Raw genomic sequence first — 20880 nt, forward strand, 5'->3', positions numbered from 1 at the left:
TCTTCCTCTTTCTAGTTTGTATAGGTGCAACAAGTGGATCAATAATTTTCTAGTTTCTTTGGAACTGAATTTTAGATGGTTTACCTCTTTGTGATTCAGTCAGTTTCTCTATGATTTCTTCTTCCATCTTATTTTCTGGTGCTTTGGCTTTTGCAGATTTAGGCTTACCGGTAGGGGTACCATTAGGTACACTAGATGCTTCACCTTGCTCCATTGCATGCTTTTCCCTAGTTGCTGCTATCTGTTCCTTTGTAAATCATGCCTGCTTAGCAAATGCTTCTACCTCCTTCATTACCTTCCTTGCAATCACTAGTGAATGCAGTTCAAAGGGGACTTGTAGTGATTTTTCTTTGTATTTCCCAAATCTCTTTGCAGTGTTATCTACCTATTGCTTTAACAGATTATCAGCATAAGCAATGAGTAGATCCTTTGTTGAACACATAGTACCAATGAGAGGGGGGTGATTTATAGGTTCCTAATCTTTTTCACTTTTAAGGCAACTTTAGACTACTACTCCAATCCAGCCTCACAAGTAAAATACTAAATTACAAAGATTTATGGCACCAACCCAAGGAGCACCAACCCCTACTGATTTAGGGCACCAAACCCTACACTAAGCTCCAACTTGGTGATGTATATTGAAATACAATTTAGATATAGTTATGGCTTCTTGTTACAAATGAGTTCTGCAACTCTTGATAAAATATGTCACTCTTGGTTGATAGTCTTCTCTTCTTTACGCGATCTCACACAGCCAGTTATGAGATCACTCTTTCTGATTCTTGGCCTCTCTTCCCTCTCTCTCATAGTCTCACAACTTACTGTATCAGACTTGGATGCCACCTTACTCAATCACACCTCATCGGTTTGCCCAATAGTTGGACCTACTATAGTTATATCGGTACTCAATCACTCTTGACTTAAACCCTCTCACTGGTATGCTTGTTGAGTCACTATACAACTTTCTTAGAATAAATTCTAAGGAAGATGATTCTTCTATGCACTCAAGCTCTTTTCACTCTTCTTCTACTCCTCAAGCATCCTTCTTTTCTATTTCAAGCTTATGCATTTATCATCATTGATTCCCACCAAGAATTCATTCAAACACTATCGTGTTAGGTTTTCCTTTTCCAACTCAATCTAAATCCTATTTGACATGATCTTCTTTTCAAGGATATGAGATTTATGATAATGATCAATCACCAACATAAATTTGCATTCTAATGTGCATTTTCTAAATCTGGTGGCCTGCACCATGCTTTTCTGCTTTTCTCTTTCACTCGCCATTAATGGATTTGTTGTTTTCTTCACCTAAAAGATAAGAAGATCAAATATTCTTGCAAAATTAGTGTGATTTCTTTTCTAGCTTGCCTTCCTTGAGCTACAACCTTCTGGCAACCTCCATGACATATAGGTTTCTCATTAAAATCGGCCTGCTTATAGATTGTTGTGTCGATGCACAATCCACCGACCTTTGCAGTACCTCCACCTGGCGTCCAGCTGTCATTCTTATCGACATCCACCTTTTCTTGGCTTCCTATGTTAGTTTGACATACCTTTTCGATCCAGGTTGATTACCGGTTTAGTTTATGTTACCACTATGACCATCAATCATCCCCTCTATTTTGTTTATAGATATTTGTGCCTTCATAACAACCAAACAACCTACATCCCAATTTATGCCTTCCTTCTATCTACTCACTCTCATGTGTATTTCCATCATATTGGTCACCACTTCTTTTTTCTTTCCGGTGACCTTGCCAAACTGGTTGACATCAATGACAACATAATACCAAATTGCCAACAATCTCCCCCTTTGGCATTGATGTCAACTCATTGCTAGACACTTCATACCAGTACATTTCTCCCCCTCTGACATAATGACAAAGGGTACTTTACACTCCCCCTTTGATCCCTACCGAGCTCACCCTTTTACTACTAGGAACTCCCCTTGAACCGTACAAATCATCTTTCTTAAGTGCATACGACAGTTGACACAACTCCCAACTTATGTCATAGGTACTCAAAGGTACTTACTAGTAATGGTTTGGTGATAATGTTTCCTACTTGTTCTCCAGTAGGGACATAATCCATCTTTACTTCCTATCCTTAAACCTTCTCTTTGAGAAAATGATACTTGATGGCTATATGTGTTGTCCTGGAATGCATCACTAGATTCTTTTCTATGTTGATTACACTCAAATTATCACACTAGATTAGAATAGGATCAGTGATGTCTACATGCATGTCTTTGAGGGTCTACTTCATCCAAAGCACCTGAGAGCAGCATGTAGTAGCAACAATGTATTCTTCTTTAGTAGTTGATAGAGAGACTGAGTCCTGCTTCTTGCTATGCCATGAGACCAACTAGTTACCTAGGAAGAATGCACCACCACTTGTGCTCTTCCAGTCATCAATGCAACCTACCCAATCAGCATCATTTTATTCTTCCAAGATGAATTCCCCTTGTTTAGGGTACCATAATCCATAACTGAGTGTTCCTTGTAGGTACCTAAAGATTCTGCTTACAACATTCATATGTGACTACTTAGGTGCAGCTTGAAATCTAGTCACCATGCACATTGCCTGTACTATATCTAGTCTAGAAGTAGTTAGATACAAGAGACTACCTATCATGGATCTGTACAAAGTTTGATCCACCATCGGTGATTCATCATCCTTGCTTAATTTACTTCCAGTCACCATGGGGGTACTTACTAGTTTGCAATCCTCCAATTGAAATTTCTTCAACATTTCCTTTGCATACTTGATTTGTGAGATAAGGATTCCCTTATCTTGTTGTAGTATCTACAAACCAAAGAAGTATGTCAATGTACCAATAATTTCCATCTTAAATTCTAACCACATCTTATCAGCAAATTATTTGCAAAGGGTGTCCTTATTTCCTCCAAAGATAATGTCATCTACATACAAAACCACAATGATCATGTGGTTTCCATCTTTCTTTATGTACAAATTATTGTCAGAACTTCCCTTTTTGAATCCCTACTCCTTTAGGTACTAATCTAATCTTGAAAACCATGCTCTAGGAGCTTACTTTAGTCCATACAAGGCCTTCTTCAACTGGCACACAAATGTTACATCATCATGCAGTACAAACCCTTCTAGTTGCTCCATGTATGCTTCTTCATCTAAATATCCATTTAGGAAGGCAAATTTTATAGCCGTTTGATATACTTTATAACCCTTGTAGGCAGAGAAGGGTAGAAACATTCTAATTTCTTCTAATATAGCTATCAGTGCAAATTTTTCTTCAAAGTCAATTCCCTCTACCTGAGAGTATCCTTTGCAAACTAGTCTAGTTTTATGCTTAACAATTTTACCTTCTTCATTCAACTTATTCCAGTAGACCCATTTAGTGCCAATGATGTTCTTGTCCTCCAGTCTAGGGACTAATTCTAAAGTCTTGTTCTTTACAATCTGTTGCAATTCTTCTTCCATGGCATCCATCCATTTTTGTCTTTTGCTGGCCTCATTGAATGTTTTAGGTTCTACTTCAATCATGAGATAGAAGTTGACTTGTTCATCTTTCCAGGAAAGTCTTCTTCTAGTTTGCAGACCATCACTCTTATTTCCCAGAATTTGCTCTTCTGGGTGATTCAATTGCACATACCAGTTGGGAGCCTTTTTTGATACTTCTTTTGGCTCATTGTCTGATTGAGCTTCCTCACCTTCATCACCAGAATCATCATCCTAGTTAACCTGTGATTGATTTCCTTTGTACATTTCCTCATCAACTTTTACATGCACACTCTCAATGACTCTTCTTGGTCTTTTGTTGTAGCAATTGTAGGCCTTGCTATTAGATGAGTAACCAAGGAAGATTCCTTCATTACTCTTGGAGTCAAAAATCCCTAAACCATCCATATCTCTTTTGATAAAACACTCACTTCCAAATACTTGAAGTATTTGACTGATGGCTTCTGATCATACCACAACTCATACAGTATCATTTTGTTGTTTGTTCTTAATTGAACCTGGTTCCACGTATATGTAGCAGTATGAACAATTTCCTTCCAATATGTGTCTGGTAGACTGGGCTCATTTAACATGGTTTTGATCATCTCCTTAACTGTCATGTTCTTCCTTTCTACTACACCATTTTGTTATGGTGTTCTAGGGGCTGAGTATTGCCTTCTAATTCAATGTTTTTCATAGTAATCTTCAAATTCATTTGATGTAAACTCTCCACCTAGTCTGATCTTAGATATTTTAGCTTGCACCCACTTTCTTTCTCGATCATCTTCCTAAATATCTTGAATATGTCAAATTCTTGTGATGTATCTTGTAGGAAGGCGACCCATGTCATTCTTGAGTAAGCATCAATAAAAAGCATAAAATATCTTTCACTAGCAAGTTCTCTTGTCCTATTTGGACCACACATATTTGTATGCACAATTTGAAGTGGTCTGGAGGTGTTGTTCTCTTTTGTCCTGAAACTCACCTTAGTTTTCTTTCCTTTCACACATTCATCACAAAATGTCCTTACTGCTTTGATGATGGGTGGAATATTCCTCACACACCCCTTTCTGCTCACTGCAACTAAGTTATCAAAGTTTATGTGGCCTAGTCTTTGGGGCCACAATCAAATTTCATCAACTTGCCCTAACATGCATTGGGACTCATGTCATATGTTCTCTTTCCTTCTACTACAACCTAACTGGTACTATCTTTCTTTATCTGGCAACTGGTTGAGTCAAAGGTGAATTTGTAACCTTTGTCACACATCTAACTCACACTCAATAGTTCATGCTTTTGGCCTTCCACATAATATACATCATGTTCCTTCATCTTTCCATCAATACTTAGAGTACCTTTTCCCTTTATCTTGATGGATGAGTTGTCTCTGAATCTTACTGGACCACTATTCCAGTCTTCTAGTTTGTTAAATTTCTTTTTGTCATCAGTCATGTGGTTGGAACAACCACTATCTACAACCCATAGATTTTTCCTTTCAGCATGTAAGGCAGTCTACACTATGAAACTTGATTTTGCCTTTTCTTTTTCTTTCTCAACCCATACTAGTTTGATTTCCTTCTTCTTGTCAGCTACTATTTTGAGCTCTGGATTAGGTGCCGATTTTGGATCGGGATTTGTCTTCTTTTGTTTGATCTTCTGGTTTTTACAGAACTTTTCAATATGTCCATACTCTTGATAGTTATAGAATTTCACATTTTCATTTAAGGGTAAATCCTTAAAATTATTTTAGTGCATCAGTTTATTCTTCCTACATTCAAAACTCCTATGACGATATCCATTGCACTGATAAAAAACAACATTCATATCCCAGAGTGCATTAAATGGGTTTCTACTTTCATAATTCATTGAGAGCTTATTGGTTAATCTACAGTCAGCTATTCTATGCCCAAATTTGTTACACTAGTAATAGTAAACATGGAAGTAAGAAACATACTGGTTAGGTTGCCTTGGTCCTGCAAAGGGCTGCCTCACTAGGGGCCTTCTCTTTATATTGTTGATTCTGGTGAATCCTTCATGGTCAGCACTTTCATTTCTTCTTCGATATGCATGTCGGTACAAAGAGTGTGGCCTCTGGTTCATTTCTTGTGTATGTCAGGTTGTGTAGCAATTTCCAACAACATCTACATGTCCTTTTATCGATATCCTTGCCTACAATGAATGTCTTCTTTTCTTCACCTTCATTTGAAGAGGTGAACTTTATTTCTTTATCAAATGTATCTTTTTTTGTTTTAACTTTGTCCTTCTTCAAAGCCTAAGCCACCAATATCTTTGGATTGCTTCTATTTTCTCAACATTTTGTGTAAGGCTTTGGTATTGCCTTCACATTTGCTCCTTACTTTTATTTCTTCCTTACTTTCTTCAAGCTCCTTTCTAAGCTTCACTATTTCTACTTCCAAATCTTGATGTTCTTTTTCCTTCTTTATTAGATTAGAAGATGTAACTTCACATATCCTCTTGGTTTCTTTCAGCTGTAATTTCAAGTCAGATATAACTTGATTGGACTCATCAAGGGATTGCTTCAAGAGACCTTGCTCATCTACTGTAGCAAGCTTGACCTTATTGAGTTCTCTTCTTGTTTTACTCAATTCTTCAAGAGAACTTATAAGCTCACCTTCTAAATCTACTTCAGCCTCAATATCCTCTTCCTCATCTTCACCAACCGATTCATCAAGTGCCATAAAGAGATTGACTTTTTTGTCATTCTCATGGTAGTCATTTATTGATGCACTTTCTTCACCTATTGTATCATCTTCAAGAGTATATGGGTTGTTCTAATTCCGATAGCCTCTCCTTGCTTGCTAGTAGACATTTATTTCTTTATCTTTGCCGATAGATCTGCTAATCCTTCTTGATTGAACTCCACTAATTTTATTATAAGGGAATTTTGTAGCAAAGTGTCCAACCTTACCATAGTTGAAACATTTGAGTGGTCGCTTTCCTTTATACTTGTCGGATCCTCTTTTGAGTTTTCTGAAAAAGTTTTCTACCTCTATATCAGAACTGGATTCTTTATGAGCAACTACCTCTTTGCCCTTCTGGGTGATGTTGAACGTTGCTTCTTTCCTCAAGAAAGCATCCCCAACCATTCTCATCTCATAGGCTGGTAGTGAGCCAAATAATTCATCCATTGAAAATATCTTCAAATCCTTAGCTTCTTCTATGGTAGACACCTTTGTATCATACTTAGGTGTAAGAGACCTAAGTACCTTCTTGACAAGGATCTCATTTACAATATCTTCTTCGAGTCCTTTGATGGTATTCACAGTTTCATCAAATCTGTGAAGGTAGTCTACAATATTTTCATCATCCTTCATCTTCATGCCCTAAAGTTATCCCCTTAGTCCTTCCAGGTTGGCCTCTTTGACTTTTGCATCTCCTTCAAATAACCTCTTCATTTTATCCTAGGTCTCCTTGGCAGAAGCACAGTGCATGACCTTGAGAAACTCATTATTAGAAAACCCACTCAAGGTAGCATGTATGGACTTTGCATTGTTCTCATACTCCTTCATGGCATCTAGATCAGTGCGAAGAACACTAAAGGCAACATACCTGTAGACGTATAAAAATGACCATATTCCTAAATGAATATTTTATGTTCATTTTTCTATTTGATTAAATCCAATTTAATTAAATTATCCACATTCTTCTATTTAATTAAATAAATTACTCAATTTATTTAAATTAAATTCATTATACCATTTAATGAATAAATCATTTTATTCAATTAAATTCCCCCTATCCACTTTTAATTAAATTCAAATTTAATTAAATAGTTATCCTAAATTGAATAAATCTAATTTATTTAATTTCCCCAAATTACAACCAAATTGAATTAAATTATTTCAATTAAATCCTATTATCCCTCCATCCACTTGCAAAATCCCAAACCCCTTTCTAATCCCTTCTAGAATCTTCTAATCACTTCTAATCAACCTAACCCTCCTCTAAACTTTGTCACATCCCTAAGAAAAGGGAAGTCACTTCTCAAACCATCAAAGTCTTTGACAACCATTAAAGGCTTTCAACTTTCAACCACTAAATGGCTCAAAGTCTTTGATAACCATTGAAGGCTTTCAACCTTCAACCACTTAATCCCCAAAGTCTCCAATAGCCATTAATGGTTAACTAAAACCCTTCTATATGGTTAAAACATTTGTTTTGACTCAACCTCTACCCAACCCAAAGGTCTCATCAGGCCATTAATGCTTTGACCATGATTATCTCTTAATCATTTGCACAAAGGTTTATCCTTGGATTAACTCTTAATCCAGTGGGTAATCCTAACCTAGACTTGACCCTTAGTCTTTAGATAACCATGAGGTCTTCTTAGGCCTTTAATGCCTCCAACCTCTTCTCTTAACCCAACCCTATGTTGACATTTGTCACCATTTTATTGGTGCCAATTGTGCACATGGATCCCCAACTTTCAAACTTGGCCCTTGATTAAACCATTCAATCTTGACCATCCATTGCCCTGTTTGTGCTATAAATAGAGCTCTCATTCCTCCATTCTTAACAATCATCTTTCAAATTTGAAGCATTACACTTATGCTCAAATTCTTTCAAGCTTTCTCATTTCATATATGCTCCTCATTTAGCCTCTTTTAGATCAGGAATTAGACTAAATATTCATGTTTAGAATAATTTCTTTATCATTTTAGCTCAATCATAGACTAAATACAGTATGCTAGGATAGTATTCATACTAATCTTGTCATCTTATCATCTAGTTTATTGCATTTTAGAATCATACCTAGCGTATAATGCATCTCATACTAAAATTTATCAGAGCATCCCTCGTTCTTACATTTGCCATCCCTGAACCATTTTGCTCAGTGATCTGAGAGCAAAACATTGGTTTGAGGGACATTGTGAGATAGAGAACCATGGGACCCACCTTGGGAAGCTGAGTAATACATTATTACTCCATAGCTTGCATCAAGAAGTCCTGTGTGTGTGTGTGGACAAGTTTTTAACAATATTTTCACATATTCAGTTTTATCAGCCCACTTTTCTCGCATACATTTCTGGCGCCCACCGTGGGGCCCGACCCAAAATAACAAATCGGTTTTTGAAATTAACCATTTTTGCAGGTCCGCAGGAAATAGGAATCGGCGTGTGGGAAACATTCCCTAGTGCATCCACATAACAGTCTAGCGCATCCCGCTCACTGTTTAGCGCGTGAGGGCTATACTTTAGCGTGTAAAGACCATCATTTAGCGCATAACTACACTGATATATTTCTTGTAGGTCTCAACACGGGAAAAAAAATAGAGTAGCGCATCATGTTAACATATTAGCGCATCTGATCTCCAGTTCAGCGCTTATAGTCCATCATCCAGCGTGTTAAACTCAAAAGTTAGCACATGATATTTCAAATTTTCCTGCAGAACTGAGCACGGGAGAAAGAAAAAGAACAGAACAACGCATCCAATTCACTGAGTAGCACATCCAATAAACAATATAGCGCAGAGGAACACAAGTTTAGTGCATCTGGCTTTTATTGTAGCGTGTACAGTCCATTCTGTAGCGCATCGTAGACAAAGGATTAAAATTTTATTGTAACCGAATTAAAATTTTAGACTTGTAGAAGTCCCCCAAATCACCTGACATTTTATCTCTTTTGTTTGCTTGCAGGATTCTAACGGTTTCTTGCAGGTAGAGCGAGGAATTTTATTTTAAAAATGATTTCTTTTGTTGACCTCCAAATCGGAAATTTGTTTTGTTGACCATTTCCTTTTTATAGATCAGAAAATCTTTCTTTTCAAAGATTAAAAAGAACATCATGCTTGATGGAGCAACATCTCCAAATAGAAGTTAGCAAATCATTGTTTTGAAGGCTAAAAAGAACAACTTGATTGCCTTGTCTCGAAAGTGGAAGGAATATGCTCTCCCCTTAACTGGGTGATCAAAAATCCAGACCATTCTTACAGCTTTATTTCATTCAAGCAATAAAACCTTTAGCAGGCCTGCCTTCCCGAGGAGTTGCAATCAACTCTTAAAGCCATTTATGGTCGGTGTGAAGGGAACGACCTAAGTGGGGAACGACTTTGATGCCAAGAATTCCAACCCACTATAATCAAATGTGGAAAGTGACGAAAGTCCTTTTCAACGGTTGCGTGCAGTGATTAGCCTTCCCCCATTATCCTTGAGATACGTAAAGCCTTTGTTCTAAAGGTTGGGAAGCCTTCTGAGGGAGTTTATCACTGACGGCTAAACGGGAAGCCTGATTATGAACCATAGAATTAGAAGCTTTGAACTGAGTCAGTAACCAAACATTTATAACATCATAGTGCAAGGGTGGGGAAGAATCCACCCCCAAGATTACTCACCATATATCTCCCAAGATTACTACTCAACTGTGAAGCGATTCACTTTGGGTTAATTTCTAGCAAAAGGTAAAAAAACGGGTGCCCTCTAGGGGGTGACACGGCTGTTTGAGCTTACGGAGTATTAAGACTAGTGGGCTATGATGTTATTTATGACCCTTGAATAAAGAGTTTTTCTAAAGTGTATTACTTGTATCCAAACCTGTTAAAACATTGGGGATTTGAACACATCCTTGTAGAACATACACTTTTTGTTAGATTAGGCAAAATGGTTGTACTTTTTGTGCCGTGCTTGCATTTATTACTTCAGAAAATCATCCATTGCACTTGAAAATTTCTCAACAAAAATCAAAAACCTCAAGAAATCACCCAAACGGAAAAATCAGGGTAGTCTAGCGCATAAGAACAATATCTTAGCGCGTGGAAGACTTTTGTTAGCGCATCCAAACCTCAAATTAGTGCATGAAGTTAAAACAATAGCGTTTTATCATCAGGCAAAATAGTATACAATCCTTTAGCACATCCGAAACACAGTCTAGCACATGGCAGCAACATCTTAGCGCGTAGGTGCAAATAATTAGTGCATAAAGTCAAACAGTTAGCGCGTATCAGGCCCAGTATAGCACGTAGCTTTTCCAAACAAATTCAACAACAATTTTCAATAGCCTAAATTTTAGCGCATGAAAGAAACAGCTTAGTGCATAGAAACCAAATTTTAGCGCATAAGGTCGAACAGTTAGTGCGTAGAAAACCCAGGATAGTGCATAAACTTTTCAACTATTAGATCGCCATTTTCCAAAATCCAAACTTTAGCGCGTGTCTAGGGAGTTTAGTGTGTGGGCCCATTATTTTAGCGCATCAAGTAAATTCAGTAGTGCATGTAGACTCTGTTTTAGCGTGTGATCCAAAACAGGAAAATAGAGAGCAAAAACCATGAAAAATTTCAAAATTTCAAAAACATTTTTAGAAGCCTTTTTCATCAAAAACCATTTTTCATCAAACCAGAGTGACAAACAAACCACTAAAACTATTTCTTGAGCTCAATTTGTGTTAAAACCAAAGTTGTCAGAATCCTAAACAAATTGCACAATAGAGAACGTCTCTCGTATCATAATCTGGAAATTTCATCATGAGTATCAACAAAATCCTTTACCATCTTACGGATTTCTATCTCAAAACACTTGTCTAGAATTCTCAAATCGTCAAATCTAGTTTCCAGATCGGGGAGCTTTTATCCATATCATTTGACACACTTTGTCGTGAAGGGGCAGCCTTCACTCTGATAAAGTAAGATTTGAAAATTTCCAAAACAAGAATCAACTGAATCCAAACCAATCAAAGGAAATCATTGATCACTCATGCATGACTAATCCCCTTATTCTGAGAAGAAAGAACCTCTATCGTAACATCACGTTGAAGAAACAACAAACTAGTTTTTCCAAATTCATCAAGAGAAATAAGTTTTTATATATCAATCGTCAACTCTTCAAATCTCATCGGGTATTCCTTCATCATGTTAAAAAGTATATCCAAAACAAATCTAGCAAATTTGACAAGGAACCCTTGAAGACAAGAGCATACTATCAAAAGTCTGCTTTTAATCAAACCATAAACCGTGGTGGAAAAATCAATCCAGCATTCTTGCCCGACGAGTGCATCACATATAACACATCTCGACCAGAACCACCAATGCCTAAGCAACATATCGAATAGGCTTTTGTCCCTTTCATCACTGAAAGCTTCTACTAAAATGCCTATTACTCACTCTCAATGAGACAAACAGAGTGCGACAAACGCAGAATCAAGTATGAATCGAAGATTACCAAATCCTTTTGAAGTTCCACCCGTAGAAGAAACTGAAATTACTGAAGCACTTCTTCGGGAATGTCAAGAAAATCCTTCCTTCCAAAAACTTGTCAAAAAACTCATGGAAAATGACAAAGAAAAATATCTGTTGATGCTCACAAGCAAAGGCGTTAAACTTCCTGAAGATTTCGACCCAAACATTTTTCAAACCAGATCTCGACAACATGCATATCAAGAACAACACAGAGAAGATGAAACTCACATACCTGAACAACATAACTTTGAGCAACACATTCTAGAACAATGCATACCAGAAATGCGTATACCTGAGCTAGAAACACCAGAGCAACATATACCATTTACCACACCTTTTCAGCTGAGAACCAATACAAGACAAGAACTTTTTCCTCGACATGACAATATAGCTTTGGCAGCCCTTACTCAACAAATGCAAATGTTGCAAAGGCCAATACAGGATATGCAACAAGGGACAATAGTGCGGTACTCTTTAAATGAAATCTGTCCTTATCCATTTGACAGAAGCTTGAACATAGTGCCTTTTCCTCCAAACTCAGACGTTCCCAAATTTGATAAGTATGATGGGAAAAGTGATCCCCGGGATCATGTTCAAGAATTTTGCACACTAAGCCTTGAATTCACTCATGATGACACCTATTTGATGAGGTTATTCCCCAGAAGCTTGGGAGGGCAAACCATGGAATGGTTATCCAAAATTTCGCCACCTGTTAGATCATTTGATGAATTGGTTAACAAATTCATCACCCACTATTCCTACAACATCCAACTTGCCATAACCATGCTAGATGTTTGCAACACCAAACAAAAGAATAATGAAACATTCATGGCGTTCCTTCAACGCTGGCAATGCATGGTATCTAGATATCCTCGAGATATTCCTAAAAAAGGAGAAAATGGAAATCTTCATTGATAACTTGAATGGCAAAATGAGTTACAGACTAAAACTTCAATGCATACCATCTTTCGCTAAATTGATTGAAAATGGCATTCAAGTAGAGGAAGCCTGTGTCAAAAAGGGAACACTCAAATTCTACAAGGAAGGAACAAACTCATCAAATTACAATAATCAGAACAACACCAACCTTGACAAATCTTCATTTTGGACTTGAAACAAAAACGAAGGCAACAACGAATCACATGATCCTAAATTCCATGCAACCAGTGCTTGCATTATCTAGAAATCCTCAGAACACGAAAAATCTTAAGAATGTTGCACCAAATGCTAACACATATGCACAAAACACTGATCAAGGACAACTCAATACAAACAAAACCAATGATTCTCAAAGCAAAAACATGAATCCAGGACCTAACAACAAATCACACAACAACACGAACAATTTCCAAAAGCGTATCTTCACACCACTAGGACAATCTTTAGAATCAGCATTCAGAGAACTTTTGGCAAACAAGATTCTGTCTCTACCTCCAATCAACAATTATGAACCCCCAATCAAACCACCTTGGTGGAATGATTCCCACTATTGTTATTTCCATCGCAATAAGGGTCACAGAACAAACGAATGCTTGAGATTGAAACATATAATATAGGACATGATTGATCGAGGTGACTTAACGGTTGATGGTCTCAAAATAAATGGTGATCACGGAGCCTTTAAAAATCCTCTCCCAAATTACAGCAAAGATGGAGCATCCACTTCAGATGATACATGTGGCGCTCGTATTAATCACATCTACAACAACACCATCAACCACATATTAGCTAAAGATCATCAAGTAAATGTCATCACCATTCGAGATCAGCGTCATCATGAATCTGTCAATGTAACAACCAGCACTCAGAAATATGTCTTGAAGGGACATACTACACCTACAACTACTCCACCAAAAATTCAATGTGACTTGGTTAGCCAACTACGCAAGACTCCAGCTCAGATATCTATCTTGGAATCATTGAAACTATCACCGAAGCACAAAGACATATTAGAACAAGCACTATTGGAAACCAATGTACCTCAAAATTTGGATACAGACAGATTTCAAGCCATGGTCGCCCATATGACAGGACCTCATAACCTCACCTTCTCTGAGCATGACGATGCTTCCTTGATCCATCCACATAATACTCCTCTCCATATTGAAGTCATTGTTTGCAAACACTGAGTCAAAAGATTCCTAATAGATGGAGGAGCCGACCTTAATATATGTAATTTAAAGCTTATCCGTGCATTAGGCTTCTCAGAAGAATCTATTGATCTTTGCAATAAAATTACCATAAAGGCATATGATGATGAGGAAAGGTCCTCTAAAGGCATAGTGATATTACCTATTCAAGTAGGACTAGTACAAAAGGATACTATATGTCAGGTCTTAGATATTGATCTCACCTACAATATCTTATTAGGACGACCCTGGATACATGAAATGCAAGCAGTACCTTCTACATATCACCAGTGTGTCAAGTTTCCTTATGATGGACAAGAAATCTCCATATCCACTGATCACAATCCATTTCAACATTGCAACGCAATGGGGGCAGCCCAAGACAGTTTGGTTCCTCATAATAGAGAAAAGCAACAATCCTTGACATCATATCTGCAAATAGCAAAGCCCAACTCCTTAGGGGGAGACTTCAAACAGAAAATGCAAATCAAAGACCAAGGCATGGGAGAATACTCTTTGGAGACTTTATGTTTGGCAAAATTACCAACCTCACCTAGATCGCATGGTTTGCCTACTACATCAACACAACTGGCTACTCGGCCCATCACTAAATTTGATGGTACCTTCATCCAATTGGGTACTCTAGCACATGAATCAGAGGACAAGGACGTTCTTAGCTAGTTATACAAAGATGAAGAAGAAAATCATAGAGCAGCTGCTCTGGACATTGTTCTACCCACACACATGTATGGAAAAGGCTACTTAATCATGAAACAAATGGGATATGGTGATAAAGGACCTATTGGCAAATGCAAAGGAGTCACTGAACCTATAGATCTTCCTTCACAACCTAGCATAAACAAAGCAGGATTGGGTTCTAAACTCACGTTCCTATTGAAACGGCCACCACACCTACCTATCAAACCTCAATGGAAAGTAAAGACACAGTACAAAGAAGAATCCTGGTAGGAAGCACTTTTTGAATCAACAGAAACAATCTACAAGGCACGAGAACGTCAAGATCAGAAGTTACATCAGGAAAAGCTTCTAAGTCACAAAAGGGCCCTATCTACAGCACTAGCTCATATTCAAACACCAATATCTCAAGAACAAATCAGGTCATCTCCAGATACCGTTATTCCTCCCCGAGGAAGCACGGTCTATGAACAAATCCAGCAAGTAGACGACGGATCTGATACAAAATCTACAAAAACCATCAAAATGGTATCCATCATCAAAGATCTGTTTTCACCATACAACACACCTGTTTACAGCACAGATAGAATCTGGGATGATGCCTATGAGATAGATTCCAATGAATATGAATGGGGTACCTGCTCCAATGCTACTACTAATATCCTAGATGATACTGATTCTATATCTCTTTCTCAGGAAGAATATAATGCAGAAGATAGACCTCTTGAATTTGGACTGCAAAATATCTATGACGCCCAGGAAAGTGAACAGAAACATTATGAACAAGTCTATGTGGAAGATGATACCATCGAGGACCTCAACAAAATCCTAAATTTCTTTAAACCTAAGACCCATCATGATGAAAACTCTATCCTAACACTTACAGTAGCCGAACTTGATCCACCCAATGATTCATTACCACTTGTCTTTGCTGACCTCATCGACTGGAATGAACCTGAAACAAATGATATACCAATTTTCCTAGATGATGCATCTATTGTCCATTACCTATATACCGTAAATCCGGAAACAGGCTCTACCAGTGAACAAAATAACAATATCTGTCAATCAGGGAGTGCCAAGTCTCTCAGTCGCAAAAATGAACCAAATAAAGAATCTAATGCTGAAAACCAGTCAATGGCAGCTCTAGATCATAAAAAAGTAAAAATAAAGGACGCATCGGAGGGTGAAAACCTTTTTAAGGCACCTAACGATGGGAGAATTGACACTCTTCCTGAGCACTTTCATGAGCGATCACACATTTTGATTGAGCCCACTCAATCAATCAACATTGGTACCACAGAAGCAGCCTGAAACATACACCTTGCAGAATCTTTGACAGAGGAAGAAAGATCAGCATTCATCATTTTCTTTAAAGGATAGCAAATCAACTTTGCTTGGTCATATGCTGATATGCCCGAAGTGGATCCACACTCAATCATGCATCACTTGTCCATTTCTACAGGAGTTAAGCCAGTCAAGCAAAAGCTACGAAAGATGAATCCACAGGTGGCACTCATGGTCAAAACTGAACTAAAGAAATTATTAGACGTTGGATTCATCCGACCCATTGACTATGCCGAATGGATTTCCAACATCATTCCAGTATCAAAACCAGATGGTAGTATCAGAATATGCACTAACTTCAGAGACGTCAACAAAGCTTGTCCAAAGGATGACTTTCCTTTGCCCAGTATCGACATCATTGTAGATCTCACAACAGACCATTCAATGCTCTCACTAATGGATGATTTCTCAGGCTATAACCAAATCAAAATAGCCTCGGAAGATCAAGATAAAACCGCGTTCACCTATCCTTGGGGAACGTACTGTTGGAATGTTATGCCTTTCGGCTTAAAGAATGCAGGGGCCACTTATCAAAGAGCAATGACCACAATATTCCATGACATGATGCACACATTTATGGAAGATTATGTGGATGACTTACTAGCTAAATCTTTCACCAGAGCAGAACATCTTGGTATCCTAACCAAAATCTTTGATCGATTAGAGAAATTCCAAGTCAGGCTTAACCCTAAGAAGTGTGTCTTCGGGGTTACATCAGGCAAGTTACTAGGCTACATAGTCTCAGCTAAAGGTATTGAAGTAGATCCAGCAAAGGTACAAGCCTTCATGGACATGCCACCACCAAAGAATATCAGTCAACTCAGATCTCTACAAGGACGACTTCAATCAATCAGGCGATTCATCGCTCAGCTAGCAGACAAAAGTCTACCATTTTACCATTTGCTACACAAAAATGTACCATTCAAATGGGAGGCTAAGTGTGCAGAATCTTTTTATCAAATCAAACAGTACCTGATGAATCCACCAGTTCTAGTACCACCAGTCACTGGAAAGCCACTTATTCTATATATCTCAACAACAGATATTTCACTGGGGGCATTATTGGCACAAGAAGATCAACAAGGAAAGGAACGCGCCATATATTACATCAGTAGAACATTGAATAGCTATGAACTCAACTATACATTCATTGAAAAGGCTTGCCTAATAGTGGTATTCACATCTTAGAAGTTCCGACTTTATATGCTAGCACACACCATCAAGCTAGTTGCAAAAATTGATCCTCTCAAATATCTACTCAGCAAGGCAGCTCTTACAGGTCGATTAGCTAAATGGGTCATGATTCTTAGTGAATTTGACATCCAATACACAGAAAGACGAGCCATCAAAGGACAAGCAATTGTAGATCAGTTAGCCGAAGCACCACTACCAGGAAAACACACCATGGAGATTGAATTTCCTGACAAAGATGTTCTTTCTCTTTCTACCAAACACTAGACCCTATACTTTGACGGATCCTATACTCAACATGGTTCAGGGGCCGACATTCTATTCATCACTCCTGAAGGACACACTATGCCAAAATCATATAGGCTTATGTTTCCATGCACAAATAATGTGGCTGAATATGAAGCATTGGTCATAGGCATCAAAATGGTCGTCGAATAGAAAATCACAGAGTTAAAAGTCTATGGAGACTCACAACTAGTCATCAATCAAATCAATAACAACTATCAGACAAAGGATGATAAGCTACTACCCTACAAACGAATGGTGGATGACTTCAAATAGTATTTTGTGCACATCACCTTCGAGCAAATACCAAGGTTGAACAACAAAGCAACCGATGCAATGGCTACAATCGCTTCACTACTACAAATTCCAGAGCAACAGAGTCATTATGAGTTCCTGGTAGAGCAACTGTTCTCCCCCATCTATGACCACTCTGAATCCCATGTTATCTATGCCTTGACTAGTTCAGATTCTCTATTATATGGACCAATATACGACTACCTCAAACACAATATCTTACCCATTGACCAATCCCATAACCAAAAATGTAACTTTATCCGACAAGTTGCCCGTTACACCCTTACTGCTGTTACTTTGTATCGTCAAGGTCTCGATGGTACTCTTCTTCATTATCTTGATCGTAATGATTCTGATTCTGCTTTACATGAGCTTCATGAAGGTATTTGTGGCACACATTCAAGTGGCACTACTCTTGCTAAAAAGATTCTAAGGATGGGATACTACTGGCCTACAATGGAGAAAGACTCCTATCACTTTGCCAAGAAATGTCCTAAATGCCAAATCCATGGTAATTTGATACATGCACCAGCAATAAGAACTGCAGCCATTTACAACATCATGGCCCTTTTGTCAGTGGGGACTGGACTTAGTAGGCAAAATTCATCCTTCATCTTCAAATGGAGACAAGTTCATTATAATAGCAACAGAGTACTTTACCAAATGGATAGAAGCAATTCCCATGACTACAGTAACTGGGAAACAAATTGCCTCTTTTATCCTCAATTATCTGATCTGCAAATATGGTATTCCAAGTTCAGTCATCACAGATAATGGATGACCTTTTAAGAACCAAGATGTCCAAGAACTATGTGAAAAATTCAAAATCCAACATAGGTTCTCTACACCATACTACCCGCAGGGAAATGGTCAAGCAGAAGCATCTAACAAAACAATACTGAAAATCCTCAAGAAAATAGTGAATGATGCAGGCAAAGATTGGCATGTACAACTCAATCCAGCACTTTAGGCATACAGAACCAGCATCCACACACCTACAGGAGCAACACCATACTCATTGGTTCATGGATCAGAGGCTATTTTACCCCTGGAGGTAGAGATCCCATCTCTCAGAGTCTCTTTGAAAGGCTTAATCCCAGATGAAGAGTATCAAGTTAACCGTCTACAAGAACTTGAGCTATTAGATGAAAGACGCCAACATGCTTATACTCATCTCAAAGCATATCAACAACGCATGTGCAGGAGCTACAATCACAAGGTCATTCCCCGCAACTTCAAGGTTGGTGACCTAGTACTCAAAGAAAATCCAAGAAATCAACAAGATTGAGAAAAGAAAGGGAAATTTGAACCTAACTAGTTGGGTCCCTATGTTATCATATCAGTTTATGGATCAGGTGCCTATCAGCTAACAAATTCTGAAGGAGATGTGCTCGACGAACCAACTAACAACATTCATCTGAAAAGGTATTATACTTAAAGTAGCCTAGTGCACGGAAAAAGCCCAAAACAAACAAAAAAAATCAAAAAAATCCAGAAAAAGCAAAAACAAAGGGTGAAAACCTAGTAAACAGGCGCCCTTGTGAAATGAATGGCTCCTCCATCTATCTCCATACCATTTTATCCATCAAAACACTATCAGCCATCGCTTGACACTTAGCAAATATCCATTCAGGACATACTTAGCGTAGTCACTATCCTGATTTGTCTATAAATATCCTCCTACCACTAAAACACCATGGCTTGGAATCACTATATATATTCACATCAAGAGGCACACTTAGCTAGGGGCATATAAATCATATTAATATAGCACACACTCAAGACATCAAGACTAGATGCAAAACTCAACAGCATGACATCCACCAAACAACACTACGCTTCATCGCAAAAACCAAAACAAAGACAATTCACACAAATATCAAGGATGGATGATTTTCTGAAGTACTGAATGTTGCACTATAGCATAAAATCTTAACTAGTTTTGCATTTTGAACTTTTTGCATTATTGGATTCTCTTCCTTATCTCACTAAATGCTTCATAGCTAGAGGTCAAGGGGAATTTCCAATATTTTCTTGGTCTTCTGTCTGGGAGGTGATCACTTGTACTGTGTGAATACATGCCTCGAGACATGATATGTCGAATATCATTGAAGGCCTTATTCCACTTCACGCATATAAATGATCTAATCTTGTCTGTTTACGCAATATGCACTCAGGTCATCCTGGTTCAATTATACCTTGATGTTTGTGCTATCTTGCAAAATCAAACATCATGTAAATTTTTCTCAGGTCATTATGGTTCAATTATACCATTATGCTTGTATAAATTTTCAACATATCCTAAACAAATCAATGCTCAATGATGATATCTACAAAGAAAGCAAAAATATGGTTCTATCGGATGGCAAATACAGAATACGGGATGCTCCAAAAACAATTAGTTGCATCTCATTTTACAATTAGTTGCATCTCATTTTACAATTAGTTGCGTATCATTTTACAATTAGTTGCATATCATTTAACATCATTTACACATCACGATACATGTAGCAGCATGAATAAAACATACATCTCATTTTCAAGATACATCTCACAGCATATAAAAGCATACATCCTGCATCATACATTACATCATATATTTAAGCATTACATCATCACATAAAATAAATGCATCCATATCAACACATCACATGATCAAAAATGGTGCCATATATATATATATATATCTCAAAACTGATCAAAATGTATAAAATGTGTCCAAACACTATGTCCAGTACAACAAATAACAACTGCTCAAAAATACAACAGAGACCCTGTCTCTCAAGTATGACTATCTCTTGACGGAGATGGTCTCGCTCTAGATACACCTGCCCCTGGATCTCCAGGAGGGTCCTGTCTCGGTGGCCCCGTCACACCTCGGCTCTCCGACCGTGACCTAGTGGTTCAAGATCGACTAGATCTCGACTGTGCAAAACTCTCCACCTGCCGATCCTTGGGTACTGCAGCCTCATAATGCCGCCTATAATACTCTACCTCCTGCACTCTCCGCATCAGCTCTCTAAGGGTGTCTATCATCGGACCACCCACCGCTGCTCTTTGCACAGTCACCAACATCTCCTCTGCTCATCCTCACCGCTCTATCTCAGTGGTCAACTGAGAAATCTGCCACTGATAGGTCAAAATCTGTGCTTGCAGCTGCTGAACGGTAATCTGCAAGGTCCGGATCTGTGCATCCTCCACATGACCTAGCACTCAAATTCGCAGCAGCACCTGTGCTGGATGAACCCCTCCCACTCGCCCTGTCCTCG

Source organism: Cryptomeria japonica, chromosome 4 (assembly GCF_030272615.1).
Source record: "Cryptomeria japonica chromosome 4, Sugi_1.0, whole genome shotgun sequence".
NCBI classification, from domain to species: Eukaryota; Viridiplantae; Streptophyta; class Pinopsida; order Cupressales; family Cupressaceae; genus Cryptomeria; species Cryptomeria japonica.